This window comes from Pseudophryne corroboree, chromosome 6 (genome assembly GCF_028390025.1).
Source record: "Pseudophryne corroboree isolate aPseCor3 chromosome 6, aPseCor3.hap2, whole genome shotgun sequence".
NCBI classification, from domain to species: domain Eukaryota; kingdom Metazoa; phylum Chordata; class Amphibia; order Anura; family Myobatrachidae; genus Pseudophryne; species Pseudophryne corroboree.
Genome location: NC_086449.1, coordinates 434,974,813 through 434,989,256, shown reverse-complemented (window position 1 = coordinate 434,989,256; position 14,444 = coordinate 434,974,813).

The window sequence follows — 14,444 nt, the reverse complement described above, 5'->3', positions numbered from 1 at the left end:
CCACAGGACCCAGAGAATGACAACACTGCACAGCAATCCCCCTGCGCCAGCAACAGAGGCTACGGCGGGTGAGAGGTGCTGCACAGCCCCGTAGTACTTTAACATAGCAATCGGCCGCGGCTGACAGGAGACGTCACACGGATCCATCCACACGCTGGGAGCGCAGTACAGGCGGCAGAGGCCGCAACTGTCAGGGTATGTAATGCAGAGCCGTTCACAAGCTGAGAGTCCAATAATGGCGGCGGAGGCCGCAATGAACTAGAAACGCCATTCCATTTAAGAGTTTCTTTATGACAGCACCTGCAAGCTAACAGGGAGGGAATATGAAGTAAGGACATAACATCATGACTGAGACCTAGGCCCGGAACGCTGAGCCAGCCTCAGAAGACACCTGAAGGGTAAAAAATAATGTCTGGTAGTCCGGATCGTGACATTCCCATCATGGACTCTTTCCTTTGTCTTTCAGCTAACCCTCCACAGCACACTTCCCCCTTCACTCTTCTTGTTTTCCTCCACCCAGCCCCCAGGTTCACTGGTCATCCAGTTTCTGTTGATGTCACAGGTCGGGGGGGGGGGGGGGGGAGGGGTTTGTTAACCCCTGCAGCTTGATATCCAGCTGTTTAGCAAGGTCTCTGCTGGGATACCACATATGTACTGTATTGTGCCCCAGTCCCTGTGTTTTCCTTATTATGCTGTTTACAGGTGCAAACTACCCATCAGGCTGTAAGATCTATACTGCCTGTAGTTCCACAGAACCCCCTATGGCGCATGCGTTACACAGACAGTACACACAAAGGTGCTGTTGTAATTGGGACAGACAATACATGTCGCAGAGAGGCACTTTACATTCTATACTACAGGGAGGGGAGAGGGTCATTACATTCTATACTGTATGGGGGGCACTTTACATTCTATACTACAGGGAGGGGAGATGGTCATTACATTCTATACTGTATGGGGGGCACATTACATTCTATACTACAGGGAGGGGAGATGGTCATTACATTCTATACTGTATGGGGGGCACTTTACATTCTATACTACAGGGAGGGGAGAGGCTCATTACATTCTATACTGTATGGGGGGCACATTACAGTCTATACTGTATAGGAGACACATTACATTCTATACTACAGGGAGGGGAGAGGCACATTACATGCAGTACTGTATGGGGGGGCACATTACATTCTATACTACAGGGAGGGGAGAGGCACATTACATTCTATACTGTATGGGGAACACATTACATTCTATACTGTATAGGAGGCACATTACATTCTATACTACAGAAAGGGGAGAGACTCATTACTTTCTAAGTTTCTATACTGTATAGGAGGCACATTACATTCTATACTACAGGGAGGGGAGAGGCACATTACATGCAGTACTGTATGGGGGCACATTACATTCTATACTACAGAGAGGGGAGAGACTCATTACATTCTATACTGTATAGGAGGCACATTACATTCTATACTACAGGGAGGGGAGAGGCACATTACATTCTATACTACAGGGAGGGGAGAGGCACATTACATGCAGCACTGTATGGGGGGCACATTACATTCTATACTACAGAGAGGGGAGAGACTCATTACATTCTATACTGTATAGGAGGCACATTACATTCTATACTACAGAGAGGGGAGAGACTCATTACATTCTAAACTGTATAGGAGGCACATTACATTCTATACTACAGGGAGGGGAGAGGCACAATACATGCAGTACTGTATGGGGGGCACATTACATTCTATACTACAGAGAGGGGAGAGGCACATTACATACGTTACTGTATGGGGGGCACATTACATTCTATACTACAGGGAGGGGAGAGGGTCATTACATTCTATACTGTATGGGGGGCACTTTACATACTATACTACAGGGAGGGGAGAGGCTCATTACATTCTATACTGTATGGGGGGCACTTTACATTCTATACTACAGGGAGGGGAGAGGGTCATTACATTCTATACTGTATGGGGGGCACTTTACATTCTATACTACAGGGAGGGGAGAGGCTCATTACATTCTATACTGTATGGGGGGCACTTTACATTCTATACTGTATAGGAGGCACATTACATTCTATACTACAGAGAGGGGAGAGGCTCATTACATTCTATACTGTATGGGGGGCACTTTACATTCTATACTACAGGGAGGGTAGAGGCTCATTACATTCTATACTGTATGGGGGACACATTACATTCTATACTGTATAGGAGGCACATTACATTCTATACTACAGAGAGGGGAGAGACTCATTACATTCTATACTGTATGGGGGGGCACATTACATTCTATACTACAGGGAGGGGAGAGGCACATTACATGCAGTACTGTATGGGGGGCACATTACATTCTATACTACAGGGAGGGGAGAGGGTCATTACATTCTATACTGTATGGGGGGCACTTTACATACTATACTACAGGGAGGGGAGAGGCTCATTACATTCTATACTGTATGGGGGGCACTTTACATTCTATACTACAGGGAGGGGAGAGGGTCATTACATTCTATACTGTATGGGGGGCACTTTACATTCTATACTACAGGGAGGGGAGAGGCTCATTACATTCTATACTGTATGGGGGGCACTTTACATTCTATACTGTATAGGAGGCACATTACATTCTATACTACAGAGAGGGGAGAGGCTCATTACATTCTATACTGTATGGGGGGCACTTTACATTCTATACTACAGGGAGGGTAGAGGCTCATTACATTCTATACTGTATGGGGGACACATTACATTCTATACTGTATAGGAGGCACATTACATTCTATACTACAGAGAGGGGAGAGACTCATTACATTCTATACTGTATGGGGGGGCACATTACATTCTATACTACAGGGAGGGGAGAGGCACATTACATGCAGTACTGTATGGGGGGGCACATTACATTCTGGCCCTCATTCCGAGTTGTTCGCTCGCAAGCTGCTTTTAGCAGCATTGCACACGCTAAGCCGCCGCCCTCTGGGAGTGAATCTTAGCTTAGCAAAATTGCGAACGAAAGATTCTCTAAATTGCGAATAGAAATTTCTTTGCAGTTTCTGAGTAGCTCGATACTTACTCTGCCACTGCGATCAGTTCAGTCAGTTTCGTTCCTGGTTTGACGTCACAAACACACCCAGCGTTCGCCCACACACTCCCCCGTTTCTCCAGCCACTCCCGCGTTTTTTCCAGAAACGGCAGCGTTTTTTCACACACACCCATAAAACGGCCAGTTTCCGCCCAGAAACACCCACTTCCTGTCAATCACACTACGATCACCAGAACGAAGAAAAACCTTGTAATGCCGTGAGTAAAATACCAAACTTCTTAGCAAATTTACTTGGCGCAGTCGCAGTGCGAACATTGCGCATGCGCAATTAGCGGAAAATCGCTGCGATGCAAAGAAAATTACCGAGCGAACAACTCGGAATGAGGGCCTCTATACTACAGAGAGGGGAGAGGCACATTACATTCTATACTGTATGGGGGGCACATTACATTCTATACTACAGGGAGGGGAGAGGGTCATTACATTCTATACTGTATGGGGGGCACTTTACATACTATACTACAGGGAGGGGAGAGGCTCATTACATTCTATACTGTATGGGGGGCACTTTACATTCTATACTACAGGGAGGGGAGAGGCACATTACATTCTATACTGTATAGGAGGCACATTACATTCTATACTACAGGGAGGGGAGAGGCACATTTAATTCTATACTGTATGGGGAGCACATTACATTCTATACTACAGAGAGGGGAGAGGCTAATTACATTCTATACTGTATGGGGGGCACAATACATTCTATACAGTATAGGGGGCACATTGCATTCTATACTACAGGGAGGGGAGAGGCACATTTCATTCTATACTGTATGGGGGGCACATTACATTCTATACTACAGGGAGGGGAGAGGCACATTTCATTCTATACTGTATGGGGGGCACATTACATTCTATACTACAGGGAGGGGAAAGGCTCACTACATTCTATACTATATGGGGGGCACATTACATTCTATACTACAGGGAGAGGAGAGGCACATTACATTCTATACTGTATACGGGGGCACATTACATTCTATACTACAGGGAGGGGAGAGGCTCATTACATTCTATACTGTATACTGGGGCACATTACATTCTATACTACAGGGAGGGGAGAGGCTCATTACATTCTATACTGTATACGGGGGCACCTTACATTCTATACTACAGGGAGTGGAGAGGCTCATAACATGCTATACTGTATGGGGAGCACATTACATTCTATACTACAGGGAGGGGACAGGCTTATTACATTCTATTAGTGATGAGCGGGTACGGTTTCTCGGAAACCGAACCCCCCCGAACTTCACCCTTTTTACACGGGTCCGAGCCATACTCGGATTCTCCCGTATAGCTCGGGTAACCCGAGCGCGCCCGAACGTCATCATCCCGCTGTCGGATTCTCGCGAGATTTGGATTCTATATAAGCAGCCGCGCGTCGCCGCCATTTTCACTCGTGCATTGCAAATGTTAGGGAGAGGACATGGCTGGCGTCCTCTCCGTTATTGTTGAATTTGATTGTGCATTAATGCTTAATTCATTGTGGGGAGGACTGGGGAGCAGCTGTATAATATAGGAGGAGTACAGTGCAGAGTTTTGCTGATCAGTGACCACTAGTTATCCGTTCTCTGCCTGAAAAAAACGCTCCATATCTGTGCTCAGTGTGCTGCATATATATCTGTGCTCACACTGCTTAATTGTGGGGACTGGGGAGCAGCTGTATTATATAGCAGGAGTACAGTGCAGAGTTTTGCTGACAGTGACCACCAGTATACGTTGTCTGCCTGAAAAACACTCCATATCTGTGCTCAGTGTGCTGCTTTATTGTGGGGACTGGGGAGTTGGGACCACCAGTATAATATTATATAGGAGGAGTACAGTGCAGAGTTTTGCTGACACAGTGACCACCAGTATACTATATATAGCAGTACGGTACGGAAGGCCACTGCTGTACCTACCTCTGTGTCGTCATTAAGTATACTATCCATCTACATTCTATACCTGGTGGTGCATTTTAGTTTTGCAGTTTGCTGACACAGTGACCACCAGTATACTATATATAGCAGTACGGTACGGAAGGCCACTGCTGTACCTACCTCTGTGTCGTCATTAAGTATACTATCCATCTACATTCTATACCTGTGGTGCATTTTAGTTGTGCGCAGTATATATAGTAGTAGGCCATTGCTATTGATACTGGCATATAATTCCACACATTAAAATATGGAGAACAAAAATGTGGAGGTTAAAATAGGGAAAGATCAAGATCCACTTCCACCTCGTGCTGAAGCTGCTGCCACTAGTCATGGCCGAGACGATGAAATGCCATCAACGTCGTCTGCCAAGGCCGATGCCCAATGTCATAGTAGAGAGCATGTAAAATCCAAAACACAAAAGTTCAGTAAAATTACCCAAAAATCAAAATTAAAAGCGTCTGAGGAGAAGCGTAAACTTGCCAATATGCCATTTTACGACATGGAGTGGCAAGGAACGGCTGAGGCCCTGGCCTATGTTCATGGCTAGTGGTTCAGCTTCACATGAGGATGGAAGCACTCATCCTCTCGCTAGAAAAATGAAAAGACTTAAGCTGGCAAAAGCACAGCAAAGAACTGTGCGTTCTTCTAAATCACAAATACCCAAGGAGAGTCCAATTGTGTCGGTTGCGATGCCTGACCTTCCCAACACTGGACGGGAAGAGCTTGCGCCTTCCACCATTTGCACGCCCCCTGCAAGTGCTGGAAGGAGCACCCGCAGTCCAGTTCCTGATAGTCAAATTGAAGATGTCACTGTTGAAGTACACCAGGATGAGGATATGGGTGTTGCTGGCGCTGGGGAGGAAATTGACAAGGAGGATTCTGATGGTGAGGTGGTGTGTTTAAGTCAGGCACCCGGGGAGACACCTGTTGTCCGTGGGACGAATATGGCCATTGACATGCCTGGTCAAAATACAAAAAAAATCAGCTCTTCGGTGTGGAATTATTTCGACACAAATGCGGACAACAGGTGTCAAGCCGTGTGTTGCCTTTGTCAAGCTGTAATAAGTAGGGGTAAGGACGTTAACCACCTCGGAACATCCTCCCTTATACGTCACCTGCAGCGCATTCATCATAAGTCAGTGACAAGTTCAAAAACTTTGGGTGACAGCGGAAGCAGTCCACTGACCAGTAAATCCCTTCCTCTTGTAACCAAGCTCCTGCAAACCACACCTCCAACTCCCTCAGTGTCAATTTCCTCCTTACCCAGGAAAGCCAATAGTCCTGCAGGCCATGTCACTGGCAAGTCTGACGAGTCCTCTCCTGCCTGGGATTCCTCCGATGCATCCTTGAGTGTAACGCCTACTGCTGCTGGCGCTGCTGTTGTAGCTGCTGGGAGTCGATCGTCATCCCAGAGGGGAAGTCGGAAGACCACTTGTACTACTTCCAGTAAGCAATTGACTGTCCAACAGTCCTTTGCGAGGAAGATGAAATATCACAGCAGTCATCCTGCTGCAAAGCAGATAACTCAGGCCTTGGCAGCCTGGGCGGTGAGAAACGTGGTTCCGGTATCCACCGTTAATTCAGAGGCAACTAGAGACTTGATTGAGGTACTGTGTCCCCGGTACCAAATACCATCTAGGTTTCATTTCTCTAGGCAGGCGATACCGAAAATGTACACAGATCTCAGAAAAAGACTCACCAGTGTCCTAAAAAATGCAGTTGTACCCAATGTCCACTTAACCACGGACATGTGGACAAGTGGAGCAGGGCAGACTCAGGACTATATGACTGTGACAGCCCACTGGGTAGATGTATTGCCTCCCGCAGCAAGAACAGCAGCGGCGGCACCAGTAGCAGCATCTCGCAAACGCCAACTCGTTCCTAGGCAGGCTACGCTTTGTATCACCGCTTTCCAGAAGAGGCACACAGCTGACAACCTCTTACGGAAACTGAGGAAGATCATCGCAGAATGGCTTACCCCAATTGGACTCTCCTGGGGATTTGTGACATCGGACAACGCCAGCAATATTGTGCGTGCATTACATCTGGGCAAATTCCAGCACATCCCATGTTTTGCACATACATTGAATTTGGTGGTGCAGAATTATTTAAAAAACGACAGGGGCGTGCAAGAGATGCTGTCGGTCGCCCGAAGAATTGCGGGCCACTTTCGGCATTCAGCCACCGCGTACAGAAGACTGGAGCACCACCAAACAATCCTGAACCTGCCCTGCCATCATCTGAAGCAAGAGGTGGTAACGAGGTGGAATTCAACCCTCTATATGCTTCAGAGGATGGAGGAGCAGCAAAAGGCCATTCAAGCCTATACATCTGGCCACGATATAGGCAAAGGAGGGGGAATGCACCTGACTCAAGCGCAGTGGAGAATGATTTCAACGTTGTGCAAGGTTCTGCAACACTTTGAACTTGCCACACGTGAAGTCAGTTCCGACACTGCCAGCCTGAGTCAGGTCATTCCCCTCATCAGGCTTTTGCAGAAGAAGCTGGAGACATTGAAGGAGGAGCTAAAACAGAGCGATTCCGCTAGGCATTTGGGACTTGTGGATGGAGCCCTTAATTCGCTTAACCAGGATTCACGGGTGGTCAATCTGTTGAAATCAGAGCACTGCATTTTGGCCACCGTGCTCGATCCTAGATTTAAAACCTACGGTGTATCTCTCTTTCCAGCAGACACAAGTCTGCAGAGGTTCAAAGACCTGCTGGTGAGAAAATTGTCAAGTCAAGCGGAACGTGACCCGTCAACATCTCCTCCTTCACATTCTCCCGCAACTAGGGGTGCGAGGAAAAGGCTAAGAATTCCGAGCCCACCCGCTGGCGGTGATGCAGGGCAGTCTGGAGCGAGTGCTGACATCTGGTCCGGACTGAAGGACCTGCCAACGATTACTGACATGTCGTCTACTGTCACTTCATATGATTCTCTCACCATTGAAAGAATGGTGGAGGATTATATGAGTGACCGCATCCAAGTAGGCACGTCAGACAGTCCGTACGTATACTGGCAGGAAAAAGAGGCAATTTGGAGGCCCTTGCACAAACTGGCTTTATTCTACCTAAATTGCCCTCCCTCCAGTGTGTACTCCGAAAGAGTGTTTAGTGCAGCCGCTCACCTTGTCAGCAATCGGCGTACGAGGTTACTTCCAGAAAATGTGGAGAAGATGATGTTCATCAAAATGAATTATAATCAATTCCTCCGTGGAGACATTCACCAGCAGCAATTGCCTCCAGAAAGTACACAGGGACCTGAGATGGTGGATTCCAGTGGGGACGAATTAATAATCTGTGAGGAGGGGGATGTACACAGTGAAAGGGGTGAGGAATCGGAGGATGATGATGAGGTGGACATCTTGCCTCTGTAGAGCCAATTTGTGCAAGGAGAGATTGATTGCTTTATTTTTTTGGTGGGGGCCCAAACCAACCAGTCATTTCAGTCACAGTCGTGTGGCAGACCCTGTCGCTGAAATTATGGGTTCGTTAAAGTGTGCATGTCCTGTTTATACAACATAAGGGTGGGTGGGAGGGCCCAAGGACAATTCCATCTTGCACCTCTTTTTTCTTTCATTTTTCTTTGCATCATGTGCTGTTTGGGGACTATTTTTTTGAAGGGCCATCATGCCTGACACTGCAGTGCCACTCCTAGATGGGCCAGGTGTTTGTGTCGGCCACTTGTGTCGCTTAGCTTAGCCATCCAGCGACCTCGGTGCAAATTTTAGGACTAAAAATAATATTGTGAGGTGTGAGGTGTTCAGAATAGACTGGAAATGAGTGGAAATTATGGTTATTGAGGTTAATAATACTATGGGATCAAAATTCCCCCCAAATTCTATGATTTAAGCTGTTTTTTAGGGTTTTTTGAAAAAAAACACCCGAATCCAAAACACAAACGAATCCGACAAAAAAATTTCGGTGAGGTTTTGCCAAAACGCGTCCGAATCCAAAACACGGCCGCGGAACCGAATCCAAAACCAAAACGCAAAACCCGAAAAATGTCCGGTGCACATCACTACATTCTATACTGTATACGGGGGCACATTTCATTCTATACTACAGGGAGGGGAGAGGCTCATAACATGCTATACTGTATGGGGGGATACATTACATTCTATACTACAGGGAGGGGACAGGCTCATTACATTCTATACTGTATGGGAGTCACATTACATTTTATACTACAGGGAGGGGAGAGGCTCATTACATTCTATACTGTATGGGGGGCACATTACATTCTATACTGTATAGAAGGCACATTACATTCTATACTACAGAGAGGGGAGAGGCTCATTACAATCTATACTGTATGGGGAGCACATTACATTCTATACTACAGGGAGGGGAGAGGCACATTACATTCTATACTGTATATGGGGGCACATTACATTCTATACTACAGGGAGGGGAGAGGCTCATTACATTCTATACTGTATACTGGGGCACATTACATTCTATACTACAGGGAGGGGAGAGGCTCATTACATTCTATACTGTATACGGGGGCACATTACATTCTATACTACAGGGAGGGGAGAGGCTCATAACATGCTATACTGTATGTGGGGGGGGGGGCACATTACATTCTATACTACATGGAGGGGACAGGCTCATTACATTCTATACTGTATGGGGGCACTTTACATTCTATACTACATGGAGGGGAGAGGCTCATTACATTCTATAATGTATGGGGGACACATTACATTCTATACTGTATAGGAGGCACATTACATTCTATACTACAGAGAGGGGAGAGGCTCATTACATTCTATACTCTATGGGGGGCACTTTACATTCTATACTACAGGGAGAGGAGATGCTCATTACATTCTATACTGTATGGGGGCACTTTACATTCTATACTACATTGAGGGGAGAGACTCATTACATTCTAAACTGTATGGGGGGCACATTACATTCTATACTACAGGGAGGGGAGAGGCACATTACATTCTATACTGTATGGGGGACACATTACATTCTATACTGTATAGGAGGCACATTACATTCTATACTACAGGGAAGTGAGAGGCTCATTACATTCTATACTGTATGGGGGATACATTACATTCTATACTGTATAGGAGGCACATTACATTCTATACTACAGGGAGGGTAGAGGCTCTTTACATTCTATACTGTATGGGGAGCACATTACATTCTATACTACAGAGAGGGGAGAGGCTCATTACATTCTATACTGTATGGGGGGCACATTACATTCTATACATTATAGGGGGCACATTACATTCTATACTACAGGGAGGGGAGAGGCACATTTCATTCTATACTGTATGGGGGGCACATTACATTCTATACTACAGGGAGGGGAGAGGCACATTTCATTCTATACTGTATGGGGTAGGGGTGGGCAACATGCGGCCCGCGGGCCGGATGTGGCCCGCGAACCGATTCTGCCTGGCCCGCTGTCCCATATCACTGTGCAATGACAAGCGGCCCGGCTGAGCCGCTTGTCATTGCGCTACGAAGCTCCGAGACGCAGCGCCGCTGAGGAAATACCCGGTCTGCTGACCGGGATTTCCTCTGTGACATCAGGCGCTGGGCGGCATAGGGGCGGAGCCACGGCAGGAGAGTGCAGCGGGTAGCAGCAGCGGCTCTGCGCAGCGGGCAGCGGATCTGGCAGGGAAGGTGGATAATCTGGGCAGCAGATCTGCCACAGTGAAAAAAACACATCTAAGGTAAAGCTGCTATATGGGTACGGGGGGGGGGGGAGGGGGCGGGGGGAAGAGGGCGGAGGGGAGAGGAGGAGGAGGAGGGAGAGTGGAGAGGAGGGGGGTAGAGACTGCTGTATAGGTTCAGGGGAAGGGGTGAAGGGGGGTATTGACTGCTATGTGGGTTCAGGGGTGGGGGAAGGGGGGTAGAGACTACTATATCGGTTTAAGGGAGAGGGGAGCTGTGAATACGATTGATAACAGCATTACACAGGATGCTGTTTGTTTGTTTGTTTTCAGCAGTTTTTTATATATTTTTTTTTTCATTACTGGATATGTTTTTTTAAGCCAAGTACCCACGGGCCGATTTGGGAGAGATGTGTGCTGAGCGAACCGCTCAGCACACATTTCTCCTGCCGCTCAGCACAGCGCGATCTGTGCTGACCGTGCGGGGGGAGACGAGGGGGGGCGATCACTTCACCCAGCGGGTGAAGTGAGCGACCCGCTAGATTGGCCTGCATGCAATCTAGCAGCAGCGATAGCGATGTGCGGGGCCGCGCATCGCTATCGCTGAGGGGGCTACACACATGGTGTGTGTGTTTTTACAGTTATATATATACATATGTATGTGTGTGTGTGTGTGTGTGTGTGTATATATATATATATATATATGTATATAATACTATGTTTTTATAGAGATAGATAGATATATATATATATATATATATATATATATATATACAGGTTGAGTATCCCATATCCAAATATTCCGAAATACGGAATATTCCGAAATACGGACTTTTTTGAGTGAGATAGTGAAACCTTTGTTTTTGATGGCTCAATGTACACAAACTTTGTTTAATACAGAAAGGTATTAATAATATTGTATTAAATGACCTTCAGGCTGTGTGTATAAGGTGTATATGAAACATAAATGAATTGTGTGAATGTAGACACACTTTGTTTAATGCACAAAGTTATAAAAAATATTGGCTAAAATTACCTTCAGGCTGTGTGTATAAGGGCCCTCATTCCGAGTTGATCGGTCGCAAGGCGAATTTAGCAGAGTTACACACGCTTAGTCTACGCCTACTGGGAGTGTATCTTAGCATCTTAAAAGTGCGAACGAAGTTTACGCAATATTGCGAACAAAAAAAACTTAGCAGTTTTAGAGTAGCTCCAGACTTACTCTGCCTGTGCGATCAGTTCAGTGCTTGTCGTTCCTGGTTTGACGTCACAAACACTCCCAGCGTTCGCCCAGACACTCCCCCGTTTCTCCGGCCACTCCCGCGTTTTTTCCGGAAACGGTAGCGTTTTCATCCACACGCCCATAAAACGCTGTGTTTCCGCCCAGTAACACCCATTTCCTGTCAATCACACTACGTTCGCCGGTGCGAACAAAAAGCCGTGAGTAAAAATCCTTTCTTCATAGCAGAATTACTTAGCGCAGTCGCAGTGCGAACATTGCGCATGCGCTCTAAGCTGATTTTCACTGCGATGCGAAAAAAAAGAACGAGCGAACGACTCGGAATGAGGGCCTAGGTGTATATGTAACATAAATGCATTCTGTGCTTAGACTTAGGTCCCATCACCATGATATCTCTTTATGGTATCTAATTATTCCAAAATACGGAAAAATCCGATATCCAAAATACCTCTGGTCCCAAGCACTTTGGATAAGGGATACTCAACCTGTATATATAATGGATGGAGACAGGCGGCACTCAAGCAGCCTCAAATAGAGTGAAAAAAGCGGTCCGTTTATTGATCCATATTGGATCAATAAACGGACCGCTTTTTTCACTCTATTTGAGTCTGCTTGAGTGCCGCCTGTCTCCATCCATTATATTGAGGATCAGCATTGTTTCTCTAGGAGGGCACTGCAGCACATTGCCATTTGGAGAGGGAGTGCCGGGATTACTACACTTTGTGTGTGTGTGTGTGTGTGTGTGTGTGTGTGTGTGTGTGTGTGTGTGTGTGTATGTATGTATGTATATATATATATATATATATATATATATATATATATATATATATATATATATAACTATGGGCCTAATTCAGAACTGATCGCTAGGGTGTGATTTTTGCACTGCTACGATCAGGTAGTCACCGCCTACAGGGGGAGGAGGGTAATCGCATGTGCAGGAGAGCTGCAGAAACAGAAGTTTGTGCAGTCTCTGCGCAGCCCAGGACTTACTCTTCCAGTGGGATGATCGGGGCCGGAGCTGACGTCAGAAACCCTCCCTCCAAACGCCTGGTCTCTCCTGCATTTTTCCGTGCACTCCTCTAAACCGGTCAGTTACCACCCACAAACGGCCTCTTTCTGTCAATCACCTTGCGATCGCCTGTACGATCGCTTTGTTCGCACCATCCCATCACTGCCCGACGCTCCCCAGCGCGGCGGACCGACGTGCCTGCGCACTGCAATGCATGCGCAGTTCAGACCCGATCATCTGCTGTGCGAAAATACACAGCTGCGACCGGGTCAGAATTGGGCCCTATAACGGGTCTTATTTTTCAGCAACTGCTGACTAAGAAGCTGATTCAGACCTGATCACTGTGCTGCAAATTTTGCTGTCCTGCGTTCGGGTAGTCGCCGCCCCCAGGGGGAATGTAAATTCACCCGTGCAAGTGTACGATCGTATGTGTACGCAGAGCTGCAAAAATCTACTTTGTGCAGTCTCTGCGCAGCCCAGGACTTACTCCTACAAATATTTGTCATTCATATTAGTCCCCGCCCATGTGTGTGGCCCTCGAACATTCACTGGAAGTGTTAAGCGGCCCCCCAGCTGAAATAATTGCCCACCCCTGGTATGGGGGCACATTACATTCTATACTACAGGGAGGGGAACGGCTCATTACATTCTATACTATATGGGGGGCACATTACATTCTATACTACAGGGAGGGGAGAAGCACATTACATTCTATACTGTATAGGGGGCACATTACATTCTATACTACAGGGAGGGGAGAGGCACATTACATTCTTTACTGTATATGGGGGCACATTACATTCTATACTACAGGGAGGTGAGACTCATTACATTCTATACTGTATACTGGGGCACATTACATTCTATACTACAGGGAGGGGAGAGGCTCATTACATTCTATACTGTATACGGGGGCACATTACATTCTATAATACAGGGAGGGGAGAGGCTCATAACATGCTATACTGTATGGGGGGCACATTACATTCTATACTACAGGGAAGGGACAGGCTCATTACATTCTATACTGTATACGGGGGCACATTTCATTCTATACTACAGGGAGGGGAGAGGCTCATAACATGCTATACTGTATGGGGGACACATTACATTCTATACTACATGGAGGGGACAGGCTCATTACATTCTATACTGTATGGGGGTCACGCTTCATTTTATACTACAGGGAGGGGAGAGGCTCATTACATTCTATACTCTATGGGGGGGGGGGGGGCCACATTACATTCTATACTACAGGGAGGGGACAGGCTCATTACATTCTATGCTGTATGGGGGCACATTACATTCTATACTACAGGGAGGGGTGAGGCACATTACATTCTATACTACAGGGAGGGGAGAGGCACATTACATTCTATACTACAGGGATGGGAGAGGCAAATTACATTCTATACTGTATGGGGGGGGGGGGGGGGCACATTACATTTTTAACTAAAGGGAGGAGAGAGGCACATTACATTCTATACTGTATACGGGGGCAC